The sequence below is a fragment of the Enhydra lutris genome, unplaced genomic scaffold (assembly GCF_002288905.1).
Source record: "Enhydra lutris kenyoni isolate GAN:26980312 unplaced genomic scaffold, ASM228890v2 scaffoldscaffold15, whole genome shotgun sequence".
NCBI lineage: Eukaryota > Metazoa > Chordata > Mammalia > Carnivora > Mustelidae > Enhydra > Enhydra lutris.
The window spans coordinates 57,527,638-57,543,208 of record NW_019154099.1 but is presented as its reverse complement, the minus strand read 5'-3'; positions in this window follow the sequence as shown (position 1 = coordinate 57,543,208).

Genomic DNA, 15,571 nt, shown 5'->3' with positions numbered 1-15,571 from the left:
AGGACTATAAGTGCCCTCGAAGACAAGGACTGTGACTATCTTGATCAGAAAACACATGCAGGTAGTACCACAGTGTCCAGCATATAGTAAGTGTTCAAGGACTGACCGACACAATCATGAGGGTAATGGCCAATACTCCTCACCTGTTTCTGCACACAGTGTGGACTTCTTAATGCATATGTGCTCGCTCTCTCTGTATTTGTGCTCGCAGATTTTATTACAGTACATTACCAGCAGTACAGTCCAGCACAGTAACAGCAACAGCAACAGCCCACCCTTACCTGCTGTTTCTGTCCCAGCAGACGGTGGGGCTCATAGTCCAGCAGCAGAACTGAGGAGAGTGGGATTGGGGAATAGGAGGGCAGGGATCTAGGGACACAAACTATATACAGGGACTGGTAGTTGCTGCCCCAAGTCCCTTCTGGGCCAGCAGTTCTCAGAGATGAGTGGATCAATGAGCTCTTTCATGGCCAGATTGGGGATGAGCTGTTCCTGGGTCTGGGGCATCTGGGCATCAGGGTCAAAGTGGCCCCCACGCTGCAGGTGCTCCACCTTGTCCTAGGTGATGTCACTGGATGTGATGCACAGTGGCTCCTGCATTAGCTCAAAGCTGATTGTGCCACACAGGTAGCTGGGGATGTCTCACTTCTTTCTCTTCTAATTCACCTGGAAGAAAATGTCATCTAGGTCTGCTGTCTACTTGTTCTGCTCAGCCTCAGTGTGGGCCTGCTGGACCTGGATGTGGCCATTGAGTTTTGCATGCTCGTGTTCTTTTCAGGGCTTCCATTCTCCTCCTGCTTATCCTTCATGGTGCTGCATGGCACAGGGTCAGCTCTCAGACTCTGCAGCCAGCTTGCCCTGTACCCACAATCAGTTCTATCAGGTCCAGTAATCCACCATACACACACGCACATCATATATATATATACACATATATATATATGTGTATATATATATATCTAGAGAGAGAGAGAGAGAAACTTTTAAACAAGCTAGAGTAAATAGACAAGCAGAAGAGATATTATCCCAAGGAGGAACAAGAATTTTGATTCCTACTTCTAATAAGCTAGATGAAGCCACAGATTAGATCAATGCCTTATTCAGGGTCAGCGATGGGGGAGTAATTCATTGATAAACAGGTTTGTCTGTCCTGCCTGTATTTTTCTCCCAGGGGTGCACCTTCAACATACGTTTCTCTTCATGCCCTCCCCCAAGCCCATAAGGTTACAAGGCTCCTTATGAGGACTTAGGTTCTGTTCTTGCCTTGAATTTTTAGACCTCAAAGCAAACGTAGCTTATATACAACTCTGTCGAATGTTAGGGAGAAATGCTTCTGAGGACCAGCAGTGGGATGTTCCCCTCAAGGATGAAAAGGTGGAGGAGTCTCTTAGGTACAGTATAGGGCATGGCAGGACCCCATGTAGGGTATGTGATTCACTAGTCTGGTAGGCTAGCCTTGGGACAGTCTGCCAGGCTCTCCATAGACTTCCAGTGCTTTGGCCACAACATGGAGGTGGCAGGGCTGCCAGATCTGAAGGGTCAGCAGCAGGAGACTCTCAGTGACTTGGTGATAACAAGAGCCAGTTGATACCCCTTTTGGAAAGTGGCCTCCAGCTCCTTGGTCCTGCAGAGAACTCTGAGATCTTAGAAAAACCCTGAGAGCAATCCCATGAGTAAAGAGGATGAATTTTCCTGCTGGTGAGTTCAAATAAGGCATCAGAGTCAAGTATAAATTTACTAAAGAAGAGAAAAAACGACAAAGAACCATTCTTTTGTTTTGTTTGCAGGCGGGGGGATGACTTATTGCTAACTTTATATTCTTCATGTATTTTCTTCTGTGGCACCTCTGTGTAAAGCCCTGCTCTGTTCCTGCTCTAGGACCTCTACTCCTGCTGTATTGTTACAGGTTCTGATTCACTAAAGCTTCTTTAGAATCAAAGTCAGGATCTCTTGGCATATTTACAAAAATACTCAGCCTCAGATTTCTCTCCCTAATGAAATATTTAGGTTGTGGCTGTGCTAAATGTACTCTCTTGCTTGGGGCAGACCTGAAGTATAGCATGTTCTTAAAGGGAAGACCTTTCCAAGTTGACCTTCTTCAAGAGAATCTGTTGATTTTGTTAGGTGAGGTGTACCTGTTCCAAGTAACTATTTTTTGTGGGGCGGGGGGGATGGGATTTTGAAAGTTTACTTATAATTTCTATACCCAACGTGGGTCTTGAACTCACAACTCCTATACTAAGAGTCAAATATTCCATAGACTGAGCCATCTAGGCACTCCCCCCACCAACTACCAGGTAACCATTTTTAATATATAGAAGCTTTATATGATTTGGGACTTTGGAAGACAACAGAAAGATCAGTCAACAACAAACCCATCCTCTGGGATGGGAACTCTATGCATAGGACTGTCCTTAAGGTTGTCCTTAAGCATAACCACGTAGTCAGCTGAGTACACCTGTGTGCAGCCACACCTGTGGCTGAGCCCACCTGTCCTCCTCAGGGCTTTCTTGAGCCCTTTTGTCAGTTGTGGCTTGGAACTAGCTCTCCCTCCTAAATGATCTCCTGTTTGTGGTCCTCTCCATCATTCAAGACTGTCTACTCTTCTTTGCATCAAGACATTTTTGTAATTTCATAAGTGTCCTCTCAGTTCATCAGAGTTCAATCCTTTGTAGGGTCATCATTAACTTTAAAATAAATTGCTTGCCTCCAGGAGGCTCAGACCAATAAGACCTGGGAAGCTGACCCTGTACTGGGCACACTCTCCTCTGTCCTTCTCGTGTGGGGAGAGGTAGCAAAGGGGAGAGTCCATTCCAGGTTGAGTTTGATGATGCAAGGACTCCTTCCTCAGAAAGAAATTGTCTCTGGTAATACTTCCTGGTATAGGTAAACCCTGCAAAGTAACCTGTCTCACATCTAGCCACTTTATTTTCCTTTATTTATTCTTGCCAGTATAATTTTCTACTTTCAGAATTCTTAGGACTAAAATGACAACATATCAATAAATCAACGAGTTAGAAAACAGAAAAAGCAATAAATCAAATTGTATGTGGGGTTGCCATGAGAACATTGATGTACTGCTATTCGTCCGTAACGCCCTACAAGGAATGACTCAAGTACACCTGATCAAGGTTTCCACGCTTGGTAGTTGTCACTCATTACTCTTTAAGACAAACAATGCTCATTCTTTTTTTCTTAGGCTTCTAACACCTCTTATCTGATTGCTAGAGCAGGCAGAATGTCACAAATTCCCTTTGCATTTGTCATCATTTGCAACTACTTTTTCTTAGGGACTCGATTCTAAGGAGTAAGGTCCATGACGGTTTTCAACCCCAGGCACCATCTAATATAGGCCAGAAAACAGCTGTTTATGTTCACTCAGATTTCCCTGCAGGAGGAAAACACCAGAACAAGTGAGAATGTTCTAATTTCTTCACACCCAGGGAATAAAACCTCAGGCCAAGAGCAGGAAAAGAAAAGGGATGCATGAGGAAACTTTCAGGCTTACCTGTCTACATGACCCCACAATTCAGTAGGACCAGAGAGCTGTTGCTCTTGGAAATTGCTGGACTTACAAGTTCCTCTCCACTTGCTGGTCTCACTTGTGTTTTTGTAGAGGTGGCTCGGGATCTAGATCAGTGGGGATGCTATTTGTTTGCAACTTCTATTCTCCATTGTCTAAAGCATTTAACAGTTTATAGGCCATTTCAACTGCTCTTCATTTTCTAGAAAAAGTTCTGTGGTTCTCCCTCACCCTCATTGCCATATATATATACCAGATTGTTCTAGTTGCCTAGATGATGGTTGCAACCAGATATAGAATAGGCTTATTTAAATAATTTTTCAGGGTTTATGCCTTAAATAAAATCTGTTTTTTCCCATTCTTTTTTTTAAACAGTATGTTCCACTGAAATTATTGAATATTGAATGTTTAAAAAATGTGTTTTTCTTTTTAGTAACTGCATTATAGTGCATTCTTTCTTTCCCCCAGAGATGTTTGTATATTTGAATGTGTTTATTCAAAATCTTTTAAGAAATCTTTGCCAAAAACTACCAGATTAACCTACAGATATCTTCATGTAATACATAAAGACACTCTGTAACTAATGGCTATGTTCTAAAACTTTTCAGGAGAGTCCTTCAGAAAAGGTATTCCTCTAGAAGTTATGTACTTCTAGAAGTACATAACTAGAAGAAGAACTTCTTCTAGAAGAGTGTGGTGGTTTTGGTCATAGACCATACCTCCAATTCTGAAGATCCTTGGGATGTTCCTGAATACCTTTGGGGTAGCATCAGCTATAATAAGGCTTCTAAAGGAAAATCATTTGGGGTTCCAGTGTAAGGCCCCAGCCGCATCACGCTCACAGGTTCAAGAGCCCCTGTTCCCCTTGCTTTCTCTAGGTGGCAAAAGAGGAGGGATCTACAATTCCAGAAATTGCTTGTGCTAATTTTAAAGGATGGGCTTCAGCATGATGGGGTTGGGGAGGTTGGGTGAAGCTCCCAAAAGACCTTAGGACAAAGAAGTGGGAAGAGAAAGTCCAAACATGGGCATCTGTAAAATTCCAAAGCAAAGGAGGTTTAACTCCTTTGTTTGTTTGTTTTTGTTTTTAAGGATTTTATTTATTTATTTGACAGAGACAGAGATCACAAGTAGGCGGAGAGAGAGGGGGAAAGCAGGCTCCCTGCTGAGCAGAGAGCCTGATGCGGGGCTTGATCCTAGGACCCCAAGATCATGACCTGAGTTGAAGGCAGAGGCTTAACCCACTGAGCCACCCAGGCACCTCATAACTTCTTAATTTTCTTTGTCACCATTTTAATGACCCCCCATTTCCTCCCCTTCTCCTCCTTCTGTCCTCATGATTGATAACTGTGCACTGATGTGTTTGGAGAGAACTCTCCATGGGTTTCTTGGTCTGCATGTTCTTTGAGTAAGGTGCCGATTGCCTGTTGTTGTGGACTATTTTGTGAAGTGTGTTTATATGGAGAACACTTTTGGAGATCAAGCCACATCTCCCTGAAGAGCAAAGGGCAGGTACGCTTACTGCCCAGCAAGCTCATGTCTCCTGTGGAGTACTTACTGCCTCATAGACAAGATTCTGGTTCCTCTGCAGTTAACACCACCCACTGAATCAGGTGAACATCATATGACCCTCCTGACACCTCCTGTGGGTACTGGGACTTAGGGAACCAGCATCAATGGTGGGCCTCTAGCAACAACAATTGCGAATAATACCAGGCTGTCCTTCTGTGATCCAGGAATCCTGTGTCTTTTGCCAGTATCCATGAAACCGTCACAGACTAACTTTAGTTTAAAATTCTTGACCCTATGTTTCCCAAGGGAATTGTGTAGGTTGAGATGGTCACAGATAAAGGGCAGGGGATAATAGGGGGAGGAGGAGGGAAGAGCTTCTCTCTTGGCCTGCTGTCCCACTGCAGACCTTGCTCTGGGCCGTGATGGAGTAACATGAGAAGTGGGGACAAGGGCAGAGGGGCGGAAGTGGGTTATAGGGTGTGTGGGCTGAGAAGGAGGATGGGAAGGACAAGTGGAAGACCAGGTAATCCAAAGTGGCTGCAGGAGGGATAGGATGTTCTGCCAACCTGATCCTAATATGCCCATGTGGCTGATACCCTTGCTTGGCATCTTCCAGTAAAAGCTTTCATTTCTAAGGGAGACTTACATACTATTTACTAATTGTCTTCAACTGCATATCATCTGTAGAAAGTGAATAAGTGACACCATTTACAGTAGGGGGAGTGTTTGGGAAATAATTGGAACATTTTTAAGACCTATTAGCTTTGGACTCTGTGGTGCCTAAATTGTAACATATAGTGTAGTTCTAGATATTTTTTTTTTCCTTGAAACTGGTAGTGGCCTAGGTACCCAGGGGCAGAGGTTCATGTTTTGATAACAGTGAATTAATGGGAGCTTCTCTTGTATGTTTTCTCAAGTTCAGGAACATTACTTTTTTCCAAATATGACAATCTGAGTATTGTTCTCCTTGGCTCTTGTAAGCCAGGGAGAAGGATTTTCTTTTTGTTTATATTCAAGAAGGAAATTCTAACCTTCTTCTTTCTTCTTCCCTATATATAAATATATTTCTGGATTCTCTAATATTTGTGTAAAGAAAGCAAAGGAATCTGATTCGGAAGTAGGCATAATCCAGGTATTTAAAAACATTCGGAATGTTTCCCCGCTCCTTTAAACCAGAAAATGTCGCAGTTTTATACTAGGTACCTAAATGAAGAATAAAATACGTGGAAAAGTCCTAGGGTTATAGATGCCAAACTTGTGCATCGCTTTGGGGCAAGTAGTGTGGTTTTTACTCTCTATTCACTTCAGGCAAAGTGACCATCTCCATTTATTCCTCTCTCTTGCTTTGTTTTTAAATTCTCTCAAGTTGTGAGTTTTTACCTCCCTGTGGGTCTTTGAGTGTGATGACACATAGAAGCTCTATTTAACTCTGTGGTTTTGTGTTCAGGCGGCAGTCCCTGAAGAATCCTGTCACCTCTGTCAGCGTGGAATTTTTGTTTCCAATCATAATGATTCTCCAAATAATTTGAAAGAACAATAATTAGATCTGGGTTTATTTTTTACTTTCTGTGTGTGGTCTTCTCCTGTACTCTTCTAATTTAATCAAGTTAAGTTATTTCTAAGCTCCTAATTTGTACTTTTTTTGGGTACTGAAATGCTGACATTTTATTGACCTAATTCTGTAATTTTGCCATCCCAAGCTTATCTTACCTTGGACTTTGTTTCTTTTTGTCCTGTCATTTCCTCTGCACAGCTGGTCCTGTCTCCAGACCACCCATCTGGATTTAAGGTTTCATATTTTTGGTTCCATAACACAGCGTAGGAAAGGAGAATGAACATTTAATTGATAGGGCAGACAATATGAAGCTTGCCTCATTAATTAATCAATTCAAATATACTTCAGTGAACCTTGGGGTGACCTCCCATGTGCTCCCAGCCTCCGTTGATGTTTGATTATTTTACACCTGTCAACAAGAGTCAGTAGAGGAAGAATTTCTAGTCTATCAGCTGGTCGGGCCCAATTTGTGGAAAAGTCTGTCTCAAGTCCGTGTGGCAGTGAAGCAACAGTGGGGCATGTAGGAACCTACACATTTGAGTGTAGATGGAGTTACCTGTGACCCTGTGTGGGTTGAAGGTATCTGTTTAGACTTTCAGATGGTGCTATTGCAGATTCCTGAGCTGGTGGGTATGGGAACATTAACACATAATGTCTTTGCATCTGTCCAGTAGGGCCTATAATAACCACTTTTGCTTAACGGGTAGCTATCAACAAATAAGGCTTGTATACAAACAAGGCTGTTAATTTGTAGATTTCAAGGAAAATTCATGAAAGCAGTGTTAAGGGTTTTGAGATCAAATGGTGAAGGGTATGGTGTGTGAATTGTAAAATATAAAATTCAGTGGTTTTCAGTACACTTACAAATGTGAGTGTTCATCCCCACTGTCTCCTTTTAGACCATTTTTATCACCCTAAAAAAGAAACCCTTTACCCATTATTAGTCACTGTCCATTCCCCTATGCTGACTGTTTGGCAACAACTAATTTTATTTCTGTCTTTATTTCTGATTTGCCTGTTCTGGATATTTCAAATGGGATCCTACAACACGTGGTCCTTCTTGACAAGCTTCTTTCACTCAGCAAAATGTTTTTAAGGCTTCTCCACATGGAATGTTTTTAATCCTGTGTGGCAAAGCATTGTCCTATTTATGCCACAAGTTGTTTATCTATTCAGCCACTAAAGGACCTTTGGATTGTTTCCAGTTGTTAGAACAACAGTGCACATTTCTTATATGGACGAATACATCCATTTTTTTAAGTAATTAGGAGTTAAATGGCTAATTACACAGTGGTACACACTTACCTATGGAGCAAATTGCCATGCTGTCCTATCCACAGATCTCACCTACACTTCAGGAGAGAAAATCATAGAAGGCCTTACACCAGGGGGCAGGACTCTTAGGGATTATCTTGGAATGTGAACATAGTTGATATGCAGTATCCTTTTGAATATTTTGGATTCTACTTGTTAAAATCTGTTTAGAATTTAAGCATTTATGCTCAAGAGGAATGTTAGTCTATCATCCTCTTGTAATGTCTTTATCTTTTTGTTTCAGTGGTTATTCTAGAATTAAAGTATTATTTGGGAAGTATAAATTCCCTCTTCCATTTTCTGGAACATTTTCTGTAAAAGTAAAATTATTTCCTTAAACCTTTGGTAGAATTCATTTCCTGGATCTGGAAATTTCTTTGGGAGCAGACATTTAATTGCACATCTAATTTATTTAATAGATACAGGATCCTTCAGTTTTATTTGTGTGGGGCTTTGGAGGGGGAGAGAGAGAATGAGTGTGTAATCAGCATGCTTTGGTCGTTTTTGAGGAATTTGTCCATTCCATCTAGTTTGTTGAATTCATTGGCACAAATCTGTACATACTAATATATATAGAAGCTTTGGGGACATCCTTTCTCTTCCATCTTGATACTGGTGTTTTGTGTCATTTTACCTGATCAGTTTGTCCAGCGGTTTTGTCAACTTGATTTTTCTCAAAGAAATAATTTATAGTTGTATTGCTTTATTCCACTGGCTCACTTTTCTATTTCCCTAATTTCCACTTTGATCTTCACATCCACTGCTTTGATTTTTTGGGTTTGTTTGTTTGTTTTTGTTCTTCTAGTTTTTAAGATGACGTGTTAGAGTCTTGATTTGAGACTGTCCTCCTATTCTTAAATTCTTTGGCAAGTTTTTCCCTCAGCAAATTTGTGGCATCTCAAAGATTTGTGATGTTTTATTCTGATAGGTCTTAATTCTCCTTTAGCTCGAAGTATTTGCTAATTTTGATCTTGATATTTTTGACTCATGGATTATTTAAAGTGCTGTATCCAAATATTTAGAGATTCTCCAAATACCGATCTTTTAATTTAATTCCATTGTTCTCAGAAAATATGTTCTGTAGTTTAAATCTTTTCAAGTGCATTTAGACCTATCTTTACAGATAAAGAGAATGTGTATAGGCATGTACAAGAATGAAGAAGAGAGAGAGGGAGAGAGAAAATCTTAATCAGGTTCCACACCTAGCATGGAGCCTGACACAGAGCTCGATCTCATGACCCTGACATCATGACCCCATTTGAAATCAAGAGTCCCATCCCCAACTGACTGAGCCACTCAGACACGCCTGGACATGTCTTATGGTCCAGAAAGTCATCTATCTTGGTAAATATTCTGTGGACCCTTCAAAGAATGTGTATTCTGTTGTGGGAAGGAACGTTCTACAAATGTCAATTAGACTAAGCCAATGGATAATATTATATAAATACTCACTGTCCTTTATATATTCTGGTTCCATCCATTATTGAGGAAATACTAAAATCACTGTAATTGGGGATTTATTATTATACTTATAGGGGTTTTTGCTTTATGTATTTTGAAGTTCTATTGTATACATAGACATTTAGGATTTGACTGTGATGTGTCTTGATGATGTTTTCTCCATGTTTCTTTGCTTAGGGTTTGTTGAGTTTCTTGGATATTCAGGTTGATAGTTTTCATCAAATTTAGGAAAGTTATAGCCATTATTTTTTTCAAACATTTTTTGCCTTTAACTTCTCCTAATCTTCTCTCCTTTAGGGACTACAAATATACATATTAAACCACTTGAAATTGTTCCACAGGCCACTGATGCTCTGTTATTGGGTTCTTTTTTATCTGTTTTCATTTCAGATAGTTTTATTGCTGTATATTCAGGTTCACAAATCTTTTTTTCTGTAATATGCAATCAGCTATTAATTTCATCCAGTGTTTTGGATATTTTTCATTTTTTCAATCTCAGGCATTGTTATTTGTATTCCCTAGAAGTTTGAGCTGGGTCTTTAAAAAATGCTTCCCATGTTTCTACTTCACTTTTAAATATGTGGAATATATTTGTAATCTCTTGTAATGGCTTTCTCTGGTAATTCTAACACCAATGTCAATTCTAGAGCATTTTTAATTGATTTTTATCATAAGTCATTTTTCCTATCTCTTTTATGGTAATTTGTTTGGATGCCAGACCTAGTAAATTTTCTCTTACTAGGTGATGGATATAGTTTTTAATATTCAAGTCCAAAACAATGTTTAGTTTAAGGTTAAGTTTTCTCCATTACTGAGATAATGCCCTTCTGTGTCTTTCCCTAAATGCTTGTAAATCTTGAGGCCTCCCAGTCTGACGGTAGGAACAGGCATTAGTCTTGGTCTCATGCCTGTGCTGGGCACCATTGTTAGTAACCCCCTCTTGTGTCTCTTTCCTGCCTTTCAGGCAGTTTCCTGACCTGCATGTGCTGATCAAGCCAATAAGTGAAACAATTGTCTAACTCACTTGTTTCCTGACTTTCAGAGATCATTATTCTTTGTGAACTGATATCCACCATTTTGCTGGCTGTTTTGTATATTTTCATTTTTGTCTCAGATGGTGGAGTAAATCACATTTGTATTTCATCGTGGCTGGAAGGAGAAGTGCAGCCTCTTTCTCAAAAAGCTGAACTTCATAGTGTGGCCCTACCATAGCTTATTTGTTGATTCCTAGTTGCTGCACCTGTATGGTCTGAATTTTAGGGGCAAGCATAACTGTAGGAGAGAGTTTGAAAGTGTGATAATTGACTCAGAGTATAAATGTGTCCATGATTCTGATGTTTCTAGATTTCTCTCCATAGGCAGGTATTGTACCATTTTTTGCATTCCCCTCTAGCAATGTTTGAAAATGAGTATCTTTTAGAGGGCTGAGGAAATATACCAAACGGAAGAAATCTTCAGCGTCTAATGAGCATCTCATCAGATTTCATTCATATCTTACTCTCCTGATAGTTTTGTGGCATAAGAACAAAGTTTCACAAGGCTGGGTCTATTTGTAGAGTAGATGAGCAACTCTCTTCTCCCAGGGCTAAGATCAGGGGGACTACCGTACTTCATTTTCGTGGTTTTTATGTCATTTTTAAAGAAGCAATCTGATACTACATCTTCTCAGAAAAAAACCTTTCATTCTGTGAGTCAATTTCCTCTTCCTGAATTTGAAAATTCAGTTTATTTGATCACTTCTGAGAATAGATACTCTAAACATAACCCCCCTTCCAAGAACCTGGGGAGAATCTGAAAGTTCACCATGTCAAGTGCAAACTTCTCTATAATTATATACCCCTCTCTCCTACATAGCGTTATCTTCTAGTGTTGTCCAATCCAGTCTCTACGTGGTGATCTGTGTTGTAAGGTGTGTAGATGTATAGGAGACAATGAAGCAAGTGTATTAAGAATGACAACACTAGGGTAATGCTTGTTCTCCAGATATATTCTTTATATGTCCACATTCAAAATCCTCATTCACTTTATCCCTTATATTTGAGTACTCTCATAATTTGATCTAGCAAACTCTAATCCTATTCATGGTACTGACTACCCAATAATAACGAGAGAAGGCTAGTCAAGCTACGTGCTCAGATGTTCGGCAAAACAGTGGGGAAAGTTTACATTCACTGTTTCTTGTGACCAGAGTGGCTGTTCTTTAAAAGTGGCACTTTTCTTAGGTTGGTTGGGTTTCTTTATGGTTCTCTTGGTTATGAGAGATCTCTTCTGCAGCAGAGAGGCCATCTATTGTAGGTTTCCTCCCTCCCTCTTCCCAAAATGTAAAATTACATCACCATGAGTGGAAAAGAAGAGGAATTAATTGAGGGAAGTTTAAAGATTATTCTTTACCGTTGTGTGCAGACTGGAATCAAAATGTTCAGACACAAAAATAGTTAAGTACTCTAATCAGTACAGTTAATATTTTTCTCTTTAAACAACTCACTTCTTCAGGAAAATAATTACTTTTTTCTTTCTTTCAACTGCCTTTTCAAGTAACAATTTTAACCCAAAACATAAATTTAAAATTAAACAGTATACATAGTAATTCTCTGTGTAACGCAACCTGGGGAAATACCTTTGAGGAAAATTACTAGGATATCAGCAAAGCTTTCTTTTTTGGTAACGAAGATTAGAATTCTCCATGTGGTAGAGTAAAAATAAGAATCTGGTTCAGTGATGACCTAAAAATAACATTAGAAATTTCTTGGAGGTGATTATAGAATGCCTGTAGCTCATAGGAACATTGCATAATTTGTCACTATTAGGAGGACAGAGGAGCTAACCTGAAGCCATTTAGAATTGTATTTGTGTAACTGAGTTGGATAAACATGTAGGAGAATTGTTTTGTGTTTGCATGTAGGATTAATGGATCCGGTTGCTCATTATCCAATCACTGTATTGGGAAATACTTATCTTAATAACATCAAGTACATTTTTCATCATTCCCCTGTGAATTTATCATGAATTACATACCCCTATTTCTCATTATTAGCCTTAAAATGTATTGTATTTTTAATCTGAGTTTAGTGTTAATACTTAGAAGATGCCTCTCAAATATCCTCAGCACTGGGGGGCAGGGCATGGAGGCCGTCACCTGCACGATTTGTGCTTTAATTCCCATCTGTGATCAAGTATGACAGATAAAGTACCAGTTGTCAAATTCTTAATGCATCCACCATCTTCATAAACCACTTTTTTCTACTTACAAAGCCAAATGGGGCAGGAAAGGGTTAGAGAAATGTCTCTAGATTGAAAGTCAAGATCACCAGATTCTAGCACCATGCCTTTAAGAAAGTTCCCATCTCTCAGGATCTGTGGAAACTGTACCACGTTTTGCCAAGGCTCATTCAATATTGAGACTTTATCTCCCTTTTTGTCACAACCAAGGCCCACTGTGGAGGGTTGGGAACCAGTCAGCAGAGGTGGGCAGGGGGAGGTCGACCGTACCCTGAATCAGGCAAGTGAGTATTGGCCTAAGTGGAGTTTGGAAATCTTGACAACTCCAAGAAGGAGAGATTCTTATTAAGGGGATGAGGGAGTTACTGGGACCAAAACATATAGATTTATTACCTGAAAGTGGTAGGATACAGCGTGAAATCAGTCCGAGATTCTGTTTTAAAGGTGAGGAGGAGGAGGAGGAAGGACTGAGGTGATCGGTTTTCAGGGGGCAACTGTCAGGAGCAATGGTTTTCTCCATCTACTTTGTGAGCCCTAGTCTGTTGGAATACTGGTTTTGCCTCTTAAAAAAAAAAAAAAATTATTTAAATCCTGGGTCCACAAACTCTTTTTGTAATGGGCCAGATAGGAAGCAGTTTACGCTTTGTGGGCCAAGGGTAAAATTAAGGATATGATGTAAGCAATTAAATAACACAGAAGGAAACATAATTGTATGAATTTATTAAACTCAAAATACATAAAAATTGAGCATAACATCTTATAATACAGATCTGATTATGAGAAGAATGATTTTTTGTATCATATTTCTTTTTTTTTTTTAAGATTTTATTTATTTGACAGACAGAGATTACAAGTAGGCAGAGAGGCAGGCAGAGAGAGAGAGAGAAGAGGAAGCAGGCTCCCCGCTGAGCAGAAAGCCCGGCATGGGGCTCGATCCCAGGAACCTGGGATCATGACCTTAGCCAAAGGCAGAGGCTTTAACCCACTGAGCCACCCAGGCGCCCCTGTATCATATTTCTTAACTGGTGTTCGTATTCCCTTATCAGTAGCAAATGTTCATGTGTATAAGGCATCCTTAGCTTGCAGGCCATACAGAGACAGGTGGAGGGCCAGATTTGGTCCATAGGCCATCGTTTGCCTAGTTTGCTAAATCTGGTATATAAAAAAAATTTTACCTTGCTTTATCACATTTACAAGGACAGAATGAATAGAATGTGATGGTATTACCCCTAGAGAATGTATTAAATTTGAGGGCAGTTTGGAGTAATAAAATAACTCCTACTGGGCCAAAATAGGGCTTCTTTTTCTCAGTAGCATGATTCCATAGAATCCAAATAACTAGAAGTATTCCTTGATGCTGAAGTAAATCTTTATTTCATCTTCAGCAATCACATAACTGTTCTGTATTTTTATGCATTCTTTCATGATTGTTAAGGTCCGTGAAAGTGCAGATATTAGTCTATTCCATCGACTTTCGCCTTGTAATGGAAGGACGTGGAAGTAGTCCTCTAAATGCCATAGTTCTCAATATCCACCTCTAAGTTACAAACGTTGTGTGTGTAGGCATGTTGAGGAGGGACTAAGCACACACATGAAGGAAGAGGAAGCAGAATGAGCATAAGTAACCATGTAAAGTGGGATGGGGGCTGCTGGGGAAGAGGATAGCTTGGAGACTTGCGACTATGATGCACCATGTTAGGAAATCGTGGCTGAGCTCTTTCACGGGTCCAATGTAACATGTCGGGGCCCTTGGACATTTCTGCATGTCATATTTAATGGCTTCATAAATATGCACCAAGTGAGAATATTAATACAGGAAGAATATTAGTTCACTTATCATTATTGTACATTAAATTGGCCAGAGTTGCAGATGAACAATCCTAATCTCTGAGGCCTATAAAATCGTCCCCATTACAACTCTTCCTGTGGATACTTTTGACGACAGATAACGTTGAAGTTTTGTTGCGTTCAGATCAGCAGTTACATGTTTCTCATCTGTGGTGTCTGTATACAGCATGCTCTCAGAATAAAAGCTATAAATGAAACCCCCAAAACGACCACAGAAACAAATTCGCTCTAGGTAATCATTTTGTTAAATATTTTATTTTATTTTTTTAAGATTTTATTTTTAAGTAATATCTATACCCAATGTGGGGCCCAAATGTACAACCCCAGGATCCAGGGCTGTAAGCTCTATTGACTGAGCTAGCCAAATGTCCCCAAACATTGCTATTTTAGATTGAAACTTCCTGTATAGATCAGGATCAGGAAAAAAAAAAATACGATTTATTCACCTTTATTCTACTTGTACTTAACATGATCCTATCCAAAGTCATCCCGCTATAATCCTTAAATCTTCAAGTATTTACCAGGCACTTTGCTGAGTTTAATCACATTGGGTACTGTGAGGTTTGCATAACTTCTTAGGAAGCAATTATCCATTCTACAATATTTCAGTCTTCATGACCTTTGCCATTATTTTTAGGCTATGTGTCAAGAGGGTATACATATGCCAAATTACACTTTTATTAACATACCGACTATATTATGTTCATTTTTCTTGAAAGATGAGAATTCCTCCATTTTTAACTATATTTCGTTCAACTCAATGAATTTTTCCAACTGCACTTATCTGTGTATGTCTGTATTCTGTAGTGCACTTAAAATTTCTCACTTTTTTAAGTAAATGTTTTATTTTTATTTTCTGGCTTGCTAGTTTTGAATTTTAAACTTTTGATAGCATTAGGAAAACAAAATGTTGTATTTTACATTTTGAATATTCTGAGGAAGCCTAAAATCTCAACTTCCCAACCAATGAAGAAACTTTCTGCACCAGATCCTTAACTGAACATATTGACTAATTGAACATATTCATTAATTGAATGACTGGAAGTTTATAAGGAATTCTCCCATTTTTATGAACTTTGTTAGAACGGTAGGTAAAGCAGAGAGAGGGACTCAAGGTTTGCTTAGCGATGAAATCAACTGAT